The following is a 7700-nucleotide window of genomic DNA, read 5'->3' on the forward strand; positions in this document are numbered from 1 at the left end:
TCTGAGGACCTCCAAGGGGTTGCATATTGTGACAGGAAGTGCACTCCCAGTATGTAGGACAAAAACAGGAAAAAGTTTATTCTAAAAGTTTCTCTTTACGTAATGATTTTGGTCAAATTCAGTAAATAATTCACCTCCCGAGCCAACCTCCCTGATCTTCAAGCCCATTAACTTTTATTGTGAGTTTCATTTTCAATGTATTCAGTCCGTTTTGCAGTCAGCCCATGCACTCTGATGTCTCTGACAGTCTCTATCTGTTGGTGAATGAGCCGCTTCTTTCTTTTTTTAACAGCTGTGTCCTTGATCATTAGTTTCCGGGGGTGGGGGGGTGGGGGGTGGGGGTAAATTTGTGTTGGACTGTCTTAACTCCAATGTCCTCCTTGGCTGCTGTTTTCCTCTGCTAAACAACAGTTAGCAATCTATTGGACACTAACAAGCAACTTTGTACACAACTGAGTCCTAAAGCAGTCTCTTGTTTATGCTCTTGTTATTCAGAGCTGCAGTATAAATGGAAAAAAAAAAGAAAAGGATAAACAATCTCTGGGAAATTGCATGCCATGTCTGGAGAAATCTGATTAATGGTCTCCTAACAAGCGCTCCAAGGAGGCTCTGCCACTCCCATCACCCAGGAATTCTGTGTAAATGAGGGAGTCAAGGGTAAGACTGACCTTTTCAAATATGCTTGTTCATAATGGCCCTTACTGACGCCTGAAATTCTGCGCTTAATTTTAGCTACACACAGTTCTGGCACACAGGCACAATATGAACTAACTTTTCTCACATCCGCAGGCTCAAGCATTTAGCTTTGCATTACTGCTCAAAGGCAGGACGGCTCTAATGACTGAATACAACTCCTGTCATTAGACTGAGGCAGGAACCAACTGCACCCACGGGTGTTACGGTGGAGGTTGGTGGGGAGTATTAAACCCAAATCAAGGCCCCAAAAGTTTAGTCAGTGTTTTTGGTTTCTCCTCTTTGCGTGTCGTAACATGAGCTTGAAAAAACAGATTTTTATTCTCCCTGGGTCTCGTAAAGTAAAACAAATCAACATTATGTCAAACGTTGAAGGACAGTGTTTGAAAAGTGAAGAAGTTAGTGCTTAGACTTCTTTGTTCCTTTATAAATGGCTTTCAGGGACAAACTGTGTCCTTCCTGAGCTGTTAGAGGCTGAGTGCGTCACTCTGTGGACTGAGAAGCAACAGGCTCAGTGTTCTGCTCCTGTTTCTCAGCCAAAGTAAAGTACGCTTTAACCAGCATGTTTAACTGTGTGGGTGGGTTTTACTTAACGTAAAGGTCCATTGTGTAGGATTCAGGGGATGTACTGACAAAAATGTAGAAATTTAGGGTATAATCACCTGAAACTAAGAATTGTTGTGTTTTCATGACCTTTGAATGAACGTTTATATCTACATAGGGAGCGGGTCCTCGTCTATGGAGATCGCCATGTTGTACTGCCATGCTTCTACAATAGCCCAGAATGGACAAACCAAACACTGGCTCTAGAAAGAGCCCTTCATGTTCTTGTGTCAGCCACTGTAGCTGGCATCCCCTCTGCAACGAGAGCATAAGTCAAACTACTCCAGCATGTATACAGTCAATGGGACCCAAACTGGCTGAGGTGCTCTGCGCATGCTCCACAGTTTACGCCCCAGGCTTTGACCTGGAAGTCAAACAGCATTAAATGCATAACAGGAGAAACTGGTAACAACATGGCGAAATGTACATCCAGAGTCGTGCATTTTTGAACCAATGAAATGTACAGAGCTGTAAAGTTGTCCACCATGGTACCAGTTTGCCGCTAGCTAACCGTAGCTAACTTGTTTGTCGATTGTTTGGTCTGTGCTGTAATAGGTCAACTGGAAAAATGTCCAGTGCTAACAAGCTGAAAGGGGGGCGTGTCACCACCTGTCGTATTTCCCTCCCGTACTTGTATACTGGGACAAGGACAGTAGTCCATAGCTCAACTTAAAGGGAAATTGCTGCTTGTTCTCGCTATATTTCGGCTGCACTTTGGAAAGCAGAGCTAGAGGGATAAACAAACATGGCAGCACACCGGTAAGGTAAGACAACACGTTTACATGTCGTTTTCTATATGTTCTCTGACATTTATCCTAACGATATGAGGCGGTCTTTGTGGGAAAAAAAGCTTGTTTAGTGGACTAACTTTGCACTTGAAGATTGCCTGTTCATTTATGTTTTAACAGGTCTGACGCTACAGCTGTATCTAGACTAACGGGTAACATGCTAACTATTATTTCTATGTCACTAGTCACTTGAACCAAATTTAGGACGATAGGAGACGGGTTGAAATAAACCGAAATTTCCCTTTAACTGTGCATGTAAAGATACTAAGTATCATCTTTCCCAATTCATTGTCTGTGGAGCAGCTCCAGACTTTCTACATTCTAAAAATGGTTATAGTTCCCATTTGATGACAAAACAGTAATTTACAAGTTTTTCACTTTGGCTTAAATTTAAATTGTGTCTGTTATTGGCAGCACAGTGGTGCAGTGGTAAGGACTGTTGCCTCACAACAAGTGGGTCCCTGGAACCCGAGCTAGGGACCCATCTCTTTGGAGTTTGCTTGTTTTCCCCATGTCGGCCTGGGTCTTCTCGGGGTTCTCAGGCTTCCTCCCACGGTCTAATGTCAATGTATCAGCTCTGTGATAGTCTGGCGACCTGTCCAGGGTGTACCCTGCCTCTCGCTCAATGTCAGCTGGGATAGGCTCCAGCCCTCTGCGAGGAGAAGCAGTTACAGAAATGGATGGATGGATGTCTCTGCCCTCCAAACATCCAGTAAAAGCTGCGTCGTCTGCCCAAAGTAATGTCAGTAGCCATTTATTAGAAAATCATTAAAATGAGGATGGAGAAGAAATCAATATATACAGAAAGCCTCTGTGTCACCCATATGTCTGCTAACCCTGCCCTCTGGTGGGCACAACGTGGAGCTTCTGCTTCAGCAAATAAATTCAATTTTAGTATCCACAGGGGGGAAGTGAGTCTGTGACAGTGAGCTCCTGCTCCCCGTGTCACTGGAAAAAATAAAATGAAATAAATGTGGTAGACAGTGTCCTGTGACATCAGCAGGCTAATGGATGCAACTGAGCAATCAGCTGGCACACCTGTTTTTTATTAGCCTTGGTGTTTACCTGCTCCTGATGAAGGTTTAAAAGAAAACTGAAAGATTTAAACAGCAAATGTGCCTTTTTCACAATCTGAGAAAGGCATAATATTAAACGTTTGTAGATTTCCTGGTTACAGATTAAGAGATAAACACCATTTCAGACAGAGAAGACCCGGGATTGAAAGCTGTGAGTCTTTAATAGTAAATCAAATGTAGTATCACATGTTAATACTGTGTATGTATACACGCAGTGGCCACTTGATTGTGTGTTAATTTTGTGATTGTTGCAGAAAAACACAGGTGTGATTAATTTCCTTGGTCAGGGCTCAGTTCCATTCAGCGTCCCAGTTACCCTCCCACTAAAGCATTATACAAATTATCATTAGTGTTATTGATTACACCTGCTTCTCCTGCTACAACATGTCACAACATTCTGATGTGAAAAAGGCCTGTTGTTGTGCCTCCACTCTGCCCCCAGCATCACCTCCAGAGGGGACCTTCAAACCGATATGTTGATGACTCAGGGTCCCTGCAGGTCGTAAGTGTAGATTGTTTGGTGTTTAATTATCTGAGCCACATGTTGCACAGGCAGGACATTAATGACATTTCCTGCAGCATTCAAAACTGCTTTAATATGTGTTTTTGGCAACGTGCAGGCATCAGAACAAGCTGGAAACAAGATAGTGACATTTTATCACCTTTATGAAGTTGATCTGACAGCTGATTGAGCAACACATCCAGCAGGCACAGAGCAACATTATCATTCATTCAGAGTCAGGTTTCTGGACACTTGTTGAATGTAAATCAAATATTCGCTCTCATTTTACCCCCACTTTGCTTTCCATCAGCTCCTGAGAGAAGTATCTGTGTCTTTAATGCTTCACTATTTTCACTATTGTAGCTAACATGGCTGGTCTTCTGTTTGGTGCTGGGCAGATCATGCACCGTGTACTCCCGACAACATCTGGTCATGCTCCTGATGAGATGGTGGATGTTGTCCTGGGGGATCTCTTCCTAGTCCTTGATCAGGGCATCGAGAGCTCCTGGACGGTCTGTGGAGGTACTTCGCGACATCAAATACACCAACACATAACATCCCATAGGTCCTTAATTGGATTTAGGTCAGGGGAACAAGAGGTCCAGTCAGTGGCATCAATGCCTTCGTCACCCAGGAGCTGCCCACACACTCTGGCCACATGAGGTCGGGCACTGTCCTGCACCAGGAGCAACCCAGGGCCCACTATACCAGCATAAGGTCTAACAATCATTCTGAGGATTTCATCCTGGTACCTGGTACAGTAGTCAAGGTACCGTTGGCTATGACCCTCTGTGTGACCCTCCAAGGATGTGCCCTATGTGGGACTGGATCGTGGGGGCAGCAGGCCAAGCAAAGCACCCCAGACATTCCTTTCCTCAGCAATGCTTCCCAGCTCCTCCTGGGGGAACATAAGGAATTCCCAGGCCCGATAAGATATATAATCCCTCCAGTGTGTTCTGGGTCTGCCCTGGGGCCTCCTACCAGTACGACGTGCCTGGAACACCTCTAACAGGAGGTGCCCAAGAGGATCCTGATCAGATGCCTGAACCACCTCAACCGACCCCTTTTGACATGAAGGAGCAGCGGCTCTACTCCGAGCTTCCTCCAGATGTCCGAGCTCCTCACCCCATCTCTATGGCTAAGCCCAGCCACCCCACGGAGGAAACTCATTTACACCGCTTGTATCCGCAAACTCATTCTTTGGGGCACTACCCAGAGCTCATGACCAATAGCTGAGGGTTGGGACATAGATGGACCAGTAAATCCAAAGCTGTGCTAACTGGCTCAGCTCCGTCTTCACCATGACGGACCGGAGCAGCACCCGCATCACTGCATAAGCTGCACCAAACTGCGATCCATCTCACACTACATTCTACCCTCACTTGTGAACAAGACCCCGAGATGAACTCCTTCGCTTGAAGCAGTAACTCTCTCCTAACCCGGAGGGGCAATCCACCGGTTCCCGGCAGAGAACCGTGGCCTCAGATTTGGAGGTGCTGACTCTCATACTGACTGCTTCACACTCGGCTGCAAGCCGCCCCAGTGCATGCTGGAGGTCACGGTGTGATGAAGCCAACATCATTTGCATTTCATAACTTTTCCAGGAATTTCAAGACCATTGGAACCCTGCACTGTTGTATTTTCTTAGTTATATTAGTCTGTCCTATCTTTGAACCCCCCCCCCACCCCGGACTATTACTGTTTCATACACAGTGCTAATAACACATTTGTCTCTTACACAAGTCTGGCTTTATCTCTCTCCCTCTTATCTTTGTGGGAATTGTGTGAATTTCCAGCATGATTTGATTTGTAATATTAATCACTCCACTGCCTGCTGGCTTTCACAACACGTTTCTGAGCCACATGAAGATTGTAAAAATAACATTGAAAAGCTAATGACAAGCAGTGGGTTTCATCAAACAATCTCGGTCCAATATTAGAAGCAAACAGATGAAGGATAATGACCGCAGCCTGATGTCCTCCCTTACTGTCTTCTTCCTCTCTGCCTCCTCCCACACACGCTGTAACAGACTGGATTGTCGGCGCTGCTAAGTGGTTGATTTGTAGTCGGGGGCCTTTCTCGGAAATTAGTCATTGTTTCACCCCATTATGTGTTTTAAACATCACGGTTCAATACATACAGTACACTGTGTGTAAATACACTCAGGCCCACCAACAGATTCATGTACATCATTTCTCATTAATGCTGAATTAGAATTCAGTATTTATAGACTGTTATCAACTGTTTGTTAGTATGCACTCATTTCTGTCCTCAGTGTTTTGTGTAGTTGTTGTTGCCTATAATGTATAAAGTTTGTGAAGAACTTTATCAAAAGTAAAAAGAGTGTTCCATGAATTTAAAAGTCTGTCTGGTGCTTGTCCTTGTCGTAAAGGATAAGCCTGATGTTGTCAACAAACCAACACTGCATTAGCTGTCTCGCAAAATTTTGGCAAGCCTGTTTGCTCCCGCTGAAGAAGTAAATCTTTTAAAATGGCTCCAAATACGTAGAGAATTAATCAAACAAAGTGTTCTGGACTTCAGAGTTGTTTATTCTCTCTGCCCACAACACATCAACCCCCCCCTACACCTTAAAGGACCGAAGCAGAGGTGAGTAGCAGGTTTCACATTTCTTCAAACGGACTCTGATGAAATGAATAGAAGCCAGTAGATGTTCAAAAGGTGTAAGATATCTGAAAACTCACAATGTGGAAATTGTTGGAAATAATAACCATAATTACAGATGCATGATACTGGGTTTTTTTGCCAGCAGATGGCGACATGAAATACAATACTTTTCAATGTATGTGATATTCACTCATTGGACAAAATAAGAAAAAGCATGTTGACCGATTCTGATAGCTCATTTTAAAGCCACTATCTGCCGATACCGATGGCATGCTGATATTATTGTGCATCCCTAATAAGGTTTAAGGTAAGCTATTCCAAAGGGCTGGAGTCTCAACGGCAAACGCTCCGTCACCCTCCGGCTCGATGACACACTCAAATGCCTGCTGCACCTTTTTATTGTTGCCAGGCAACTACCCCATCATCTCCTTACCCTAACCTTCCTGTGTTATCAATCTACCGTTTTTTAAATTTATTTCACAGTGATCAGTAGCTAGTTCCTAAAATGTTGAGGCAGAGGGTACTTGTAGCTCTGGTTGAGGGTGAGAGACTGTCAGTTAAATAGCTTGTTGGGCACAGATAAACGGAGATCTGTGTGGGTACATGAGACCCTAAAAAAAAAAAAAAAAAAAGAAGAAGGTGGATCACGGGGAGTACCACCAGTTGGTCCAGGAGCTTCGCATCGGTGATGGCCAGTTGCAAGCATATTTTAGGATGACTCAGGGCCAGTTTGGTAACCGGCTGTCTATCATCGGGCCGTGTAGCTCTGGGCACATAGAAACGCAAAAACAGCAAGCAAAAAGCTTCACTCTAATTAAAAACAATTACAAAAAGCTGCTACCAGCTACAGAAACACTTTCTGTTTGATCAGGACTTTAGTCTTCAGCCTTGACTGGGGATTAGCTAACGGAGCCTCATCACAGGACCTGAGGTTATGGGATGGTGAGTGATGATTCAGAAACTCAGCCAAGTAGCTCGGCGCCATACCATGCAGGGCCTTAAAAGTCAAGACAAAAATTTTAAAATCAATTCGAAAACGGACAGGCCGCCAGTGTTGGTGTCAAGTCTGGTGGCTGCATTTTGGACACTGTGAAGATGTGTAATCATGTTTTGCTGAGGGCATGTAAACAGATATAATAATACAGACAAGAAGTGATAAAAGCATGAATAACTCTTGAACATTCTTGAAATTAATAAAAGATCTAACTTTAGTGATATTTCTCAAATTGGAAAAGCACAAGGTAAAATTTCAGATGTCCTCCAGTGGTCTTATCAGAAATAACCTTTCGACTGATCCACCACAGTCAGGGAGACAGAAGTTAATGGGCTGAAAGCAGAGATGGAGGCAGGTGGGACATAGTTAGTACAGGCACAAATCCTCAAAAGGACTTTAGTTTTTCAGAGGCCCCAAC

Source organism: Epinephelus fuscoguttatus, linkage group LG12 (genome assembly GCF_011397635.1).
Source record: "Epinephelus fuscoguttatus linkage group LG12, E.fuscoguttatus.final_Chr_v1".
NCBI classification, from domain to species: Eukaryota; Metazoa; Chordata; class Actinopteri; order Perciformes; family Serranidae; genus Epinephelus; species Epinephelus fuscoguttatus.